The sequence below is a fragment of the Stenella coeruleoalba genome (assembly GCF_951394435.1).
Source record: "Stenella coeruleoalba genome assembly, chromosome: 10".
NCBI lineage: Eukaryota > Metazoa > Chordata > Mammalia > Artiodactyla > Delphinidae > Stenella > Stenella coeruleoalba.
Window position 1 is genome coordinate 69,579,162 of NC_137156.1, and position 12,213 is coordinate 69,591,374.

Genomic DNA, 12,213 nt, shown 5'->3' on the forward strand with positions numbered 1-12,213 from the left:
GATGGGAATGGAGTGAAGAGCCCTGGACTGCGAGTCAGGAGTAGGTTCCAGACCTAGCAGCAGGGTCCGTCTCCGCTTCCCTTACTGTGGGCTTTGGGCCATCAGCCAGCTCCACAGCAGGAAAATGAGAGTCTAAGGCTGATGTGAGTGGCAGGTGGGTCTCATGTGGTTTTAAATTATGAAAAAGAAAAGTTGAATGTCAAATGCCCCAGTTCTTGCTAGGTGGGGTGACGGTCAAGCGTGGGGCGAGGCCTCTGCTTAGGACCCGCCCAGAAGTGGAGAGGCAGCACGTCCAAAGGGCTGCCTCTGGAGTGTGGAGTTCCAGAGTTTGGAGAGTTCCTCCTCGTACCCCCGCCCCAACAAACTGCCAGGAAGAAAGAAGTATGAGTCATAGGAGTCATAGGAAAATGAAAAAGGAATGTCTCAAATCTTGTACGACTCATTATTGATTTCAGAACTTGAGTTGGATTGAAGAATGAGTACAAATAGAGGATTGGTTCAAGATGGCAGAGTAGAAGGACATGCTCTCACTCCCTCTTGCAAGAACACCAGAATCACAACTAACTGCTGAAGAGTCATCGACAGGAAGACACTGGAACTCACCAAAAAAGATACCCCACAGAAGTCCACCCACTGGAGTGAAGGCTCTGAGCCCCACGTCAGGCTTCCCAACCTGGGGGTCCAGCAACGGGAGGAGGAATTCCTAGAGAATCAGACTTTGAAGGCTAGTGGGATTTGATTGCAGGACTTCTACAGGACTGAGGGAAACAGAGACTCCACTCTTGGAGGGCACACACAAAATAGTGTGCGCATCGGGACACAGAGGAAGGACCAGTGACCCCATAGGAGACTGAACCAGACCTACCTGCTAGTGTTGGAGGGTCTCCTGCAGAGGCAGGGGGTGGCTGTGTCTCACCGTGAGGACAAGGACACTGGCAGCAGAAGTTCTGGGAAGTACTCCTTGGTGTGAGCCCTCCCAGAGTCGGCCATTAGCCCCACCAAAGAGCCCGGGTAGGCTCCAGTGTTGGGTCGCCTCAGACCAAACAACCAACAGGGAGGGAACCCAGCCCCACCCATCAGCAGACAAGTGGATTAAAGTTTTACTGACCTCTGCCCACAAAAGCAACAGCCAGCTCTACCCAGCACCAGTCCCTCCAATCAGGAAACTTGCACAAGCCTCTTAGATAGCCTCATCCACCAGAGGGCAGACAGCCAAAGCAAGAAGAACTACAATGCTGCAGCCTGTGGAACAAAAACCACACTCACAGAAAGATAGACAAGATGAAAAGGCAGAGGACTATGTACCACATGAAGGAACAAGATAAAACCCCAGAAAGACAACGAAATGAAGTGGGGATAGGCAACCTTCCAGAAAAAGAATTCAGAATAATGATAGTGAAGATGATCCAGGACCTCGGAAAAAGAATGGAGGCAAAGATCGAGAAGATGCAAGAAATGTTTAACAAAGAGCTAGAAGAATTAAAGAACAAAGAAACAGAGATGAACAACACAATATCTGAAATGAAAAATACACTAGAAGGAATCAATAGCAGAATAACTGAGGCAGAAGAACAGATAAGTGACCTGGAAGGCAGAATGGTGGAATTCACTGCTGCAGAACCAAATAAAGAAAAAGAATGAAAAGAAGTGAAGACAGCCTAAGAGACCTCTGGGACAACATTAAACGCAACAACATTTGCATTATAGGGGTCCCAGAAGAAGAGAGAGAGAAAGGACCCGAGAAAATATTTGAAGAGATTACAGTCGAAAACTTCCCTAACGTGGGAAAGGAAATAGTCACCCAAGTCCAGGAAGCACAGAGAGTCCCATACAGGATAAACCCAAGGAGAAACACTGAGACACATAGTAATCAAATTGGCAAAAATTAAAGACAAAGAAAAATTATTGAAAGCAACAAGGGAAAAACGACAAATAACATACAAAGGAACTCCCATAAGGTTAACAGCTGATTTCTCAGCAAAAACTCTACAAGCCAGAAGGGAGTGTCATGATATACTTAAAGTGATGAAAGGGAAGAACCTACAACCAAGATTACTCTCCCCAGCAAGGATCTCATTCAGATTCAATGGAGAAATCAAAAGCTTTACAGACAAGCAAAAGCTAAGAGAATTCAGCACCACCAAAGCAGCTCTACAACAAATGCTAAAGGAACTTCTCTAAGTGGGAAACACAAGAGAAGAAAAGGACCTACAAAAACAAACCCAAAACAATTAAGAAAATGGTAATAGGAACATACATATCGATAATTACCTTAAACATGAATGGATTAAATGCTCCAAACAAAAGACACAGGCTTGCTGAATGGATACAAAAGCAAGACCCATATATATGCTGTCTACAAGAGACCCATTTCAGACGTAGGGGCACATTCAGACTGAAAGTGAGGGGATGGGAAAAGATATTCCATGCAAATTGAAATCAAAAGAAAGCTGGAGTAGCAATACTCATATCAGATAAAATAGACTTTAAAATAAAGAATGTTACAAAAGACAAGGAAGGACACTACATAATGATCAAGGGATCAATCCAAGAAGAAGATATAACAATTATAAATGTTATAAATTATTATAAATTATTAATATATATATGCACCCAACATAGGAGCACCTCAATACATAAGGCAACTGCTAACAGCTCTAAAAGAGGAAATCGACAGTAACACAATAATAGTGGGGGACTTAAACACCTCACTTACACCAATGGACAGATCATCCAAACAGAAAATTAATAAGGAAACACAAGTTTTAAATGACACAACAGACTAGATAGATTTAATTGATATTTATAGGACATTCCATCCAAATACAGCAGATTACACTTTCTTCTCAAGTGTGCACGGAACATTCTCCAGGATAGATCACATCTTGTGTTACAAATCAAGCCTCAGTAAATTTAAGAAAATTGAAATCATATCAAGCATCTTTTCTGACCACAGCACTATGAGATTAGAAATCAATTACAGGGAACTAGAGAAAGCCTGTATGCAGCAACAAAGACCCAACGCAACCAAAAATAAATAAACTAATTAAGTTTTTTAAAAAAGAAAATGAAACAGAGGGAAGTACACCTGAAACTAACACAGCATTGTAAATCAACTATACTCCAATAAAATTTTTTAAAAAATCAGTTACAGGGGAAAAAACGTAAAAAACACAAACACATGGAGGGTAAACAATACATTACTAAATAACCAAGAGCTCACTGAAGAAATCAAAGAAGAAACCAAAAAATACAAATGATAATGAAAACACAATGATCCAAAACCTATGGGATGTAGCAAAAGCAGTTCTAAGAGGGAAGGTTATAGCTATATAAGCCTACCTCAAGAAACAGGAAATATCTCAAATAAACAATCTAAAATTACACCTAAAGGAACTAGAAAGAAGAACAAACAAAACCCAGAGTTAGCAGAAGGAAAGAAATCATAAAGATCCGAGCAGAAATAAATGAAATAGAAACAAAGAAAACAACAGCAAAGATCAATAAAACTAAAAGTTGATTCCTTGAGAAGATAAACAAAATTGACAAACCATTAGCCAGACTCATCAAGAAAAAGAGAGAGAGGACTCAAATCAATAAAATTAGAAATGAAAAAGGAAAAGTTACAACAGACACCGCAGAAATACAAAGTGTCTTAAGAGACTACTACAAGCAACTCTATGCCAATAAAATGGACAACCTGGAAGAAATGGACAAATTCTTAGAAAGGTATAATCTTCCAAGACTGAACCAGGAAGAACTAGAAAATATGAACAGACCAATCACAAGTAATGAAATTGAAACTGTGATTAAAAATCTTCCAACAAACAAAAGTCCAGGACCAGATGGCTTCACAGGTGAATTCTATCAAACATTAAGAGAAGAGCTAACACCCATCCTTCTCAAACTCTTCCAAAAAATGGCAGAGGAAGAAACACTCCCAAACTCATTCTATGAGGCCATCACCACACTGATACCAAAACCAGACAAAGATACTACAAAAAAAGAAAACTAGAGACCAATATCACTGATGAATACAGATGCAAAAATCCTCAACAAAATACTAGCAAACAGAATCCAACAACACATTAAAAGGATCATACACCATGATCAAGTGGGATTTAACCCAGGGATGCAAGCATTCTTCAATATATGCAAATCAATGGATGTGATACAACATATAAACAAATTGAAGAATAAAAACCATATGATCACCTCAATAGATGCAGAAAAAGCTTTTGACAAAATTCAACACTGATTTATGATAAAAACCTCTCCAGATAGTGGTTATAGAGGGAACCTACCTCAACATAATAAAGGCTATATACAACAAACCCACAGCAAACATCATTCTCAATGGTGAAAAACTGAAAGCATTTCCTCTAAGATCAGGAACAAGACAAGGATGTCCACTCTTGCCACTTATATTCAACACAGTTTTGGAATTTCTAGCCACGGCAATCAGAGAAGAAATGAAAGGAATCCGAATTGGAAAAGAAGAAGTAAAACTGTCACTGTTTGCAGATGACATGATACTATACATAGAGAATCCTAAAGATGCCACCAGAAAACTACTAGAGCTCATCAATGAATTTGGTAAAGTTGCAGGATACAAAATTAATGCACAGAAATCTCTTGCATTCCTATACAATAATGATGAAAAATCTGAAAGAGAAATTAAGGAAATACTCCCATTTACCATTGCCACAAAAATAATAAAATACCTAGGAATAAACCTACCTAGGGAGACAAAAGACCTGTATGCAGAAAACTGTAAGACACTGTTGAAAGAAATTAGAGATGAAACGAACAGATGGAGAGACATACCATGTTCTTGGATTGGAAGAATCAATATTGTGAAAATGACTATACTACCCAAAACAATCTACAAATTCAATGCAATCCCTATCAAATTACCAATGGCATTTTTTACAGAACTAGAACAAAAAATCTTAAAATTTGCATGGAGACAAAAAAGACCCCGAATAGCTAAAGCAGTCTTGAGGGAAAAAAATGGAGCTGGAGGAATCAGACTCCCTGACTTCAGACTATACGACAAAGCTACAGTCATCAAGACAATATGGTACTGGCACAAAAACAGAAAAATAGATCAATGGAACAGGATAGAAAGCCCTGAGATAAACCCACGCACCTATGGTCAACTAATCTATGACAAACGACGCAAGGATATACCATGGAGAAAAGACCGTCTCTTCAATAAGTGGTGCTGGGAAAACTGGACAGCTACATGTAAAAGAATGAAATTAGAACACTCCCTAACACGATACACAAAAATAAACTCAAAATGGATTAAAGACCTAAATGTAAGACCGGACACTATAAAACGCTTAGAGGAAAACACAGGAAGAACACTCTTTGACATAAATCACAGCAAGATCTTTTTTGATCCACTTCCTAGAGTAATGGAAATAAAAACAAAAATAAACCAATGGGACCTAATGAAACTTAAAAGCTTTTCCCAAGCAAAGGAAACTACAAACAAGACGAAAAGACAACCCTCAGAATTGGAAAAAATGTTTGCAGACGAATCAACGGACAAAGGATTAATCTCCAAAATATATAAACAGCTTATGCAGCTCAATATTAAAAAAACAAACAACCCAATCCAAAAATGGGCAGAAGACCTAAATAGACATTTCTCCAAAGAAGACATACAGATGGCCAAGAAGCACATGAAAAGCTGCTCAACATCACCAATAATTAGAGAAATGCAAATCAAAACTACAATGAGGTATCACCTCACACCAGTTAGAATGGGCATCATCAGAAAATCTACAAACAACAAATGCTGGAGAGGGTGTGGAGAAAAGGGAACCCTCTTGCACTGTTGGTAGGAATGTAAATTGATACAGCCACTGTGGAGAACAGTACGGAGGTTCCCTTAAAAACTAAAAATAGGATTACCATATGAGCAAACAATCCCACTACTGGGCATATACCCAGAGAAAACCGTAATTCAAAAAGACACATGCACCGCAATGTTCACCGGAGCACTATTTACAATAGCCAGGTCATGGAAGCAACCTAAATGCCCATTGACAGATGAATGGATAAAGAAGAGGTGGTACATATATACACTGGAATATAACTCAGCCATAAAAAGAACAAAACTGGGTCATTTGTAGAGATGTGGATGAATCTAGAGACTGTCATACAGAGTAGTAAGTCAGAAAAGGAAAAACAAATATTGCATATTACCGCATATATGTGGAACCCAGAAAAATGGTACAGATGAACCGGTTTGGAGGGCAGATATAGAGACACAGAAGTAGAGAAAAAATGTATGGACACCAAGGTGGGGAAGCGGCGGGGCGGGGGGGTGAGGGTGGTGGTGTGATGAATTGGGAGATTGGGATTGACATGTATACACTGATGTGTATAAAATGGATGACTAATAAGAACCTGCTGTATAAAAAAATAAATAAAAGAAAATTCAAAAAAAAAAAAGCCCCAGTTCTTGGAAAAAACTAAAATCAAATGACATGAAAGGTAGTAATTCCCACTGTCACAAAATTCCATTGCAAGTTGCCACAGCAGCAGCAGGAGCGACAGATGCCTGGAGGTCTCCCTTTCTCCACCCCCTCTTGTTTGGTCTTAGGGCCACAGTAAAACCTCTCCCTCACTCCTCAGGACCTTGCCCAGCATGTTGCAGAGGCAGAGCTGGAGAGCCTCCTGGGAGCCCCCAAATCACGTCCAGGATGCAGATACACAGGTTGGGCTGATGTTTCTTGAGCAGCTACTAAGGTCAGATCCTGCATTGGAGGCTTTTCTAGTGTATTTGTGGTCATGTCTCTGAAATGAAGGCTGGACTCGTCAATTCACTCTGTGAGCATTTAGTAAGCACTGACTGCATGTCAGGGCTCTGCAGGATGGTGGGAAACTGTGCAAATGAGGAACAGGCTTATGGTCTCCTGGGGGAGGCAGGTCTATAAGCAAATTACAGTACAGGGGAGGGTGGGGGTCAGGGTGTCCGCTGGGGCTGTGGGTGGACAGAGGAAGTACCGGCTCTTCCTGGGAGGGCAACAGGGACTGGAAAGGCCTCCTGGAAGAGGAGACATTTAATCCTGAGATCCAAAGAATGAGTAGGTCCCACTGTCGGACCTGCAACACTTTTAAAGTCTGCTAATACCAAGTTTTGCTGAGATGCAAAGCTGCAGGTCCCTGTTAGCAATCGTGGGAACGTAATTGGCCTCATTCCCCCAGAAGGCAACTTGGCACCCTTTGGGACTGCTGAAGACCCAGCCTTCTTGCTGGAGAAAGTCTTGGTCGCGACACTGCGAGCCACACAGGTAAGATTGTTCATTGCCACACTGTAAAGTGCAAAATTGGAAACAACCGAATGTCCACACAGGAGACTAAATGGAGAAGTGGAGGTGAGTTCGTGCAGTGGGTATGGAGCCTCTGCCTTCACAGTGGACAGGGCTGCCAGCTTCAACACCAACTGACTCTCAAACCCACGTTAAGAGGAAATGTGGAAGAATATGTGTGGAGTGATGAAATAGGGCAGTGCAGAGCTGCACGAGCTCAGGGATGCAAGCTTCTGTGTGAAGCGCCCAGAACTCCAGGAGTCAGAGGGTGCAACCAGGACGCAGGACGCTGGGTCCTCTGAAGGGTAGGGGTTGGGGGAGACCTGGGCTCCAGAGACTACCGAAGGGCTTGGCTTCTGTCTGTAATGCTTTACCTCTTTCAAAAAAATTTTGAAGCATGTACAGAAAACCATCAGAGGTTCATAGAGCTTGGTGGAGGGTCTGCAGATGTTTATTTTATTCTCTGTGCTTTATGCTCAAAACGTCTCATAATTTTTAAAAGTATTTTTTTAAAGAACAGGTAGGTGTTCTGTCTCTTGACCTGACTGCCGGTTACCCAGGTGTCCCTTTCTAATGATTTGTTACACTGTACATTTGTGCTATGTGCTTTTCTTTACGGAGGTGACATTTCACAGTTTTTTAGAAATTAAAAAGAATGAGTAGGCAACAGGGTGGGGTCGGGGAAGCGGTCCCAGGCAGAGGAACTGGCAGAGCCAAGGCCTGGGCGCCGGGCAGGGCCCTGGAGTCCCGCCCTAAGGATGCGTGGTCCCCTGAGCACAGCCCTGCTCCCAGCCCCCACCCGTGGGTGGTCGGGCTCTCTGCACTGGGGGGCCAGGCTGGCAGAAAGTGAGCGCTCAGGCAGGGGCGCCAGCTGGAGTGAGAGGACAGGCTTGATGAACGGTTTAACCCCCGCCTGGTGTGTTAAGAGGTGGGCGTGCTGCCCGCAGGTGTGGGTTATCATGAGCTTGGCATTACTTGTTGGAGGCTGCGGGCGGGCTGCAGCTGAGCTAGTGCGGGAGCTCGTGGCGGGGGCGTGGCGGCCCGGCGGGGCTGCGGAGAGAGTGATGCGGTCCCTGGGCGTGGGCGCGGAGGAGCAGCTACCCCGCTGGGCCCGCGAGGTTCCGCTGACTGCAGCCTGCACCAGCTCGGTAAGATTTTCTGGGGCTTTGGGAAGGTTGGGGGAGACGCAGCACGGGCAAGTGTGGTGGGATAGTTGCGCTTTCCCAAGGGAAGCAAAAAACAAGCTTCAAGGGTTGTTTTTTTAAACTCTCCGGCGTTCTTTCTGCATCAGAGATGGGAAGTCAGGCTCCGTGGGGCTGGCGTTCGCTGTGAGGTGCTCGGCCTTCGCAGGGATGGAGAGGCACTGACATCAGGGGAAATGTGGGTGATTTATCTGACAAGTAATCTTATTAAGAAAGCTCGTAAAGGCACTTCCCTGGTGGGCCAATGGGTGAGACTCCGTGCTTCCACTGCAGGGGGCCCGGTTGGATCCCTGCTTGGGGAGCTAAGATCCCACAAGCCCTGTGGCCCAACCAAAAAAAAAAAAAAAAAAGAAACAAAGCTCTTAAAAGTGTAGAGATAAAATTGCCACCCTTTGTACCTCACACCCTCATTTCCTCTGCATGCTTCCAGAGGGAACCAGCACCTGGTTTTACTGTGTGAACCATTTCTCTGTACCATAGGCAACCCTGAGCATAGTCTAGAGAATTTTTTTTAAATTTTGCTTTAATTAGTTAATTTATTTTTGGCTGTGTTGGGTCTTTGTTGCTGCATGTGGGCTTTCTGTAGTTGTGGCGAGTGGGGGCTGCTCTTCGTTGCAGTGCGCGGGCTTATTGCAGTGGCTTCTCTTGTTGCGGAGCACGGGCTTTAGGTGTGCAGGCTTCAGTAGTTGTGGCTCACGGTCTCTAGAGCGCAGGCTCAGTGGTTGTGGCGCACGGGCTTAGTTGCTCCGCGGCATGTGGAATCTTCCCGGACCAGGGCTCGAACCCGTGTCCCCTGAATTGGCAGGCAGATTCTTAACCACTGTGCCACCAGGGAAGTCCCTAGAGAACTGTTTTGCATGTTTTTAAACTTCATTATAAACAGTGTCTGTGCACAGGAGGATCCTTCTGCCGCCTGATTGCCCACCCCGCCAACCCACACATGTTTTTGAAATTGACCTTTACTAAGCCCTGTAGTTCAAGTGTATTTCCTTCCTTTTGTGAGAGCTTTGAGATATAATTCATATACCATACAATTCACCCATTCAAAGTGTACAATTCAATGGTTTTCAGTATGTGCATAGAGTCATACAATCATTACCGCAATCAATTTTAGAACAGTTTCATCACCCAGAAAAGAAACTCCATACCCTTTAGCCTTCAGCCTCCCACTTCCCCCATATCCCCAGCTCTTGGCAACCACTAGTCTACTTTCTGACTGTATAAATTTGCCTATTCAGGATGTGTCAAATAAATAGAATCATACAACATGTAATCTTTTGTGACTGGTTAAGGAATTCCCATCAGGGTTGTATGATATCCCATCATATATATTGACCACACTTTATTTATCCAAATAAATGATGTAGAATCCTGCTTTTATCCTGCCAAATGGAGTAGAAGGGACTATATTTACCTTCCTGTCCTGCCTGAGGAAAAAAGAAAAAAAACAAAACCAAAAACAAGATAAAATCAATGAAAAAACAGTTCTCAAGATTCTGGACATGAGGTAACAAAGGGCAGTGTTCCCTGGGAGATGGGAAACATGGGAGGTGAGCCCCACGTTTGCCCAGCTTACTGCCTGGAGACAGTCTCCAGGCTGAGGCTTAGGGAGGGGAAACCAGGTGGTGCCCCGTGGACTCCCCAAGTTGGGAAGATGAAGCTGGGAAATCAGGCATGCCAAGGGGGCTGGAATTCAGAATGTAGCCTATTGGAGATGAGGGAGAAAGGCCCAGAGGTCTGCAGAGAATCCTTCTGGAGTACTTGGCTAAGCACTCATCAGGGCATGTGTGTGAGGAAATGCTCCAAGGTGAGAAAGGATTATCTGAGTGGATAAAAGGGAGCAACCCTTAGAACTCACAGGGTGTTGGGAACAGTGGCTATTCTCAGAAGCCATACTGGAAAACCTCATGATTCAGGGTCATTATGTAGAGTACCCAGAGTTCACCACATCCTAGAACAAAGCCTAAGAATATTTATGGGAATATAAAAAGTATCCAGCAACCAATCACATAAAATCCACAATGTCTGGTATCCAATCAAAAATTACCAGGCATGGAGACTTGCCTGGTGGCGCAGTGGTTAAGAATCCGCCTGTCAATGCAGGGGACATGGGTTCAAGCCCTGGTCCGGGAAGATCCCACATGCCGTGGAGCCACTAAGCCTGGTGCCACAACTACTAAGCCTGCGCTCTAGACCCCTCAAGCCACAACTACTGAACCCACGTGCCGTAACTACTGAAGCCCGTGAGCCTAAAGCCTGTGCTCTGCAACAAGAGAAGCCACCGCAATGAGAAGCCCGCACATCGCAACGAAGAATAACCCCCACCCACCGCAACTAGAGAAAGCCTGCGCACAGCAACGAAGACCCAATGCAGCCAAAAATAAATAAATTAATTTAAAAAAAATTACCTGGCATGAAAAGAAACAGGAAAAATACCAATTGAAACTGACCCAGAACCAACACACATATTAGGATTTGCAGACAAGGACATTAAAACTAGTTATTAACTAAATAATTATTATAACTATTCCATATTTCAAAATGTTAAGTAAAGGATGAATAGGCAAAGCACAACAAATGTTTAGGGCAGTAAGTAAAACTATTCTATATGTCAATGTATTGATACATGTCATTATACACTTGTCCAAACTCAGAGAATGTATAACGCCAAGAGTGAACCCTAATGTGAATGTGGGCTTTGGGTGATAATGATGTGTCAATATAGGTTCATATCAATTGTAACAGTTGTACCACTCTGGTGGGGGATGTCAATAGCTGGTGAGGCTGTGCATGTGTTGGGGTAGGGAGTATATGGGAGCTCTACCTTCCACTCAGTTTTGCTTGTGAATCTAAAACTGCTTTTAAAAATGAAGACGATTTAAAAAAAATAAACAGAAATATAGAAGATACAAAAAAAGACCCCAATTACACAATGATGTCTGAGATTTTATATGCTGACTGGGATTCACAGCAGATTAGACATAGCAGATAAAAATTTAAAGACATAGCAACAGAAAGTACCCACAATGAAACCCAGAGTGGGGGAAAAATTAACAGCACCAGTAAGTCATGGTACAACCTCAAGCAATCTAATCTGTATCGAAGTGGAATCTCTGAAGGATAAGGGGATGATGGTACAGGGAAAATATTGGAAGAAGTAATGGCAGAAAATTTTCTAGACTTGATGAAAACTATAAATCCACAGCTCCAAGAAGCTCGATGAATCCCAAGCACAACAGACGCAAGGAAAATACACCAAAGCACGTCATAATTAAACTGCTAAAAAGCAGTGATAAAGAGAAAATCTTAAATATATCCAAAGAAAACAGTCATGTTACAGGCAGAGGAACAAAAAAAAAATAAGGATGACAACAGATTTCTCTTTGGAAACAAGGCAAGTGAGGAGACAAGGGGGCAAGCCTTTAAAATACTGAAAGACACACACACACACTCAGAATTCTATGGCCAGCAAGGGTGTCAAGAGTTTTTCAGACATCCAAAGCTAAAATAATTCATCTCCAGCATTTACAGAAAATGTTAAAAGAGGTCCATCAAGCAGAAGGAAAGTTATTCCAGCTGGAAACAGGGATCTACACAGAGGAACAAAGCATACCAGAAATACGAACAGTATGGATGACTTGGTATAGTAATGAAGCTTTGGTGAACTGTTTTCTGGAATTGCA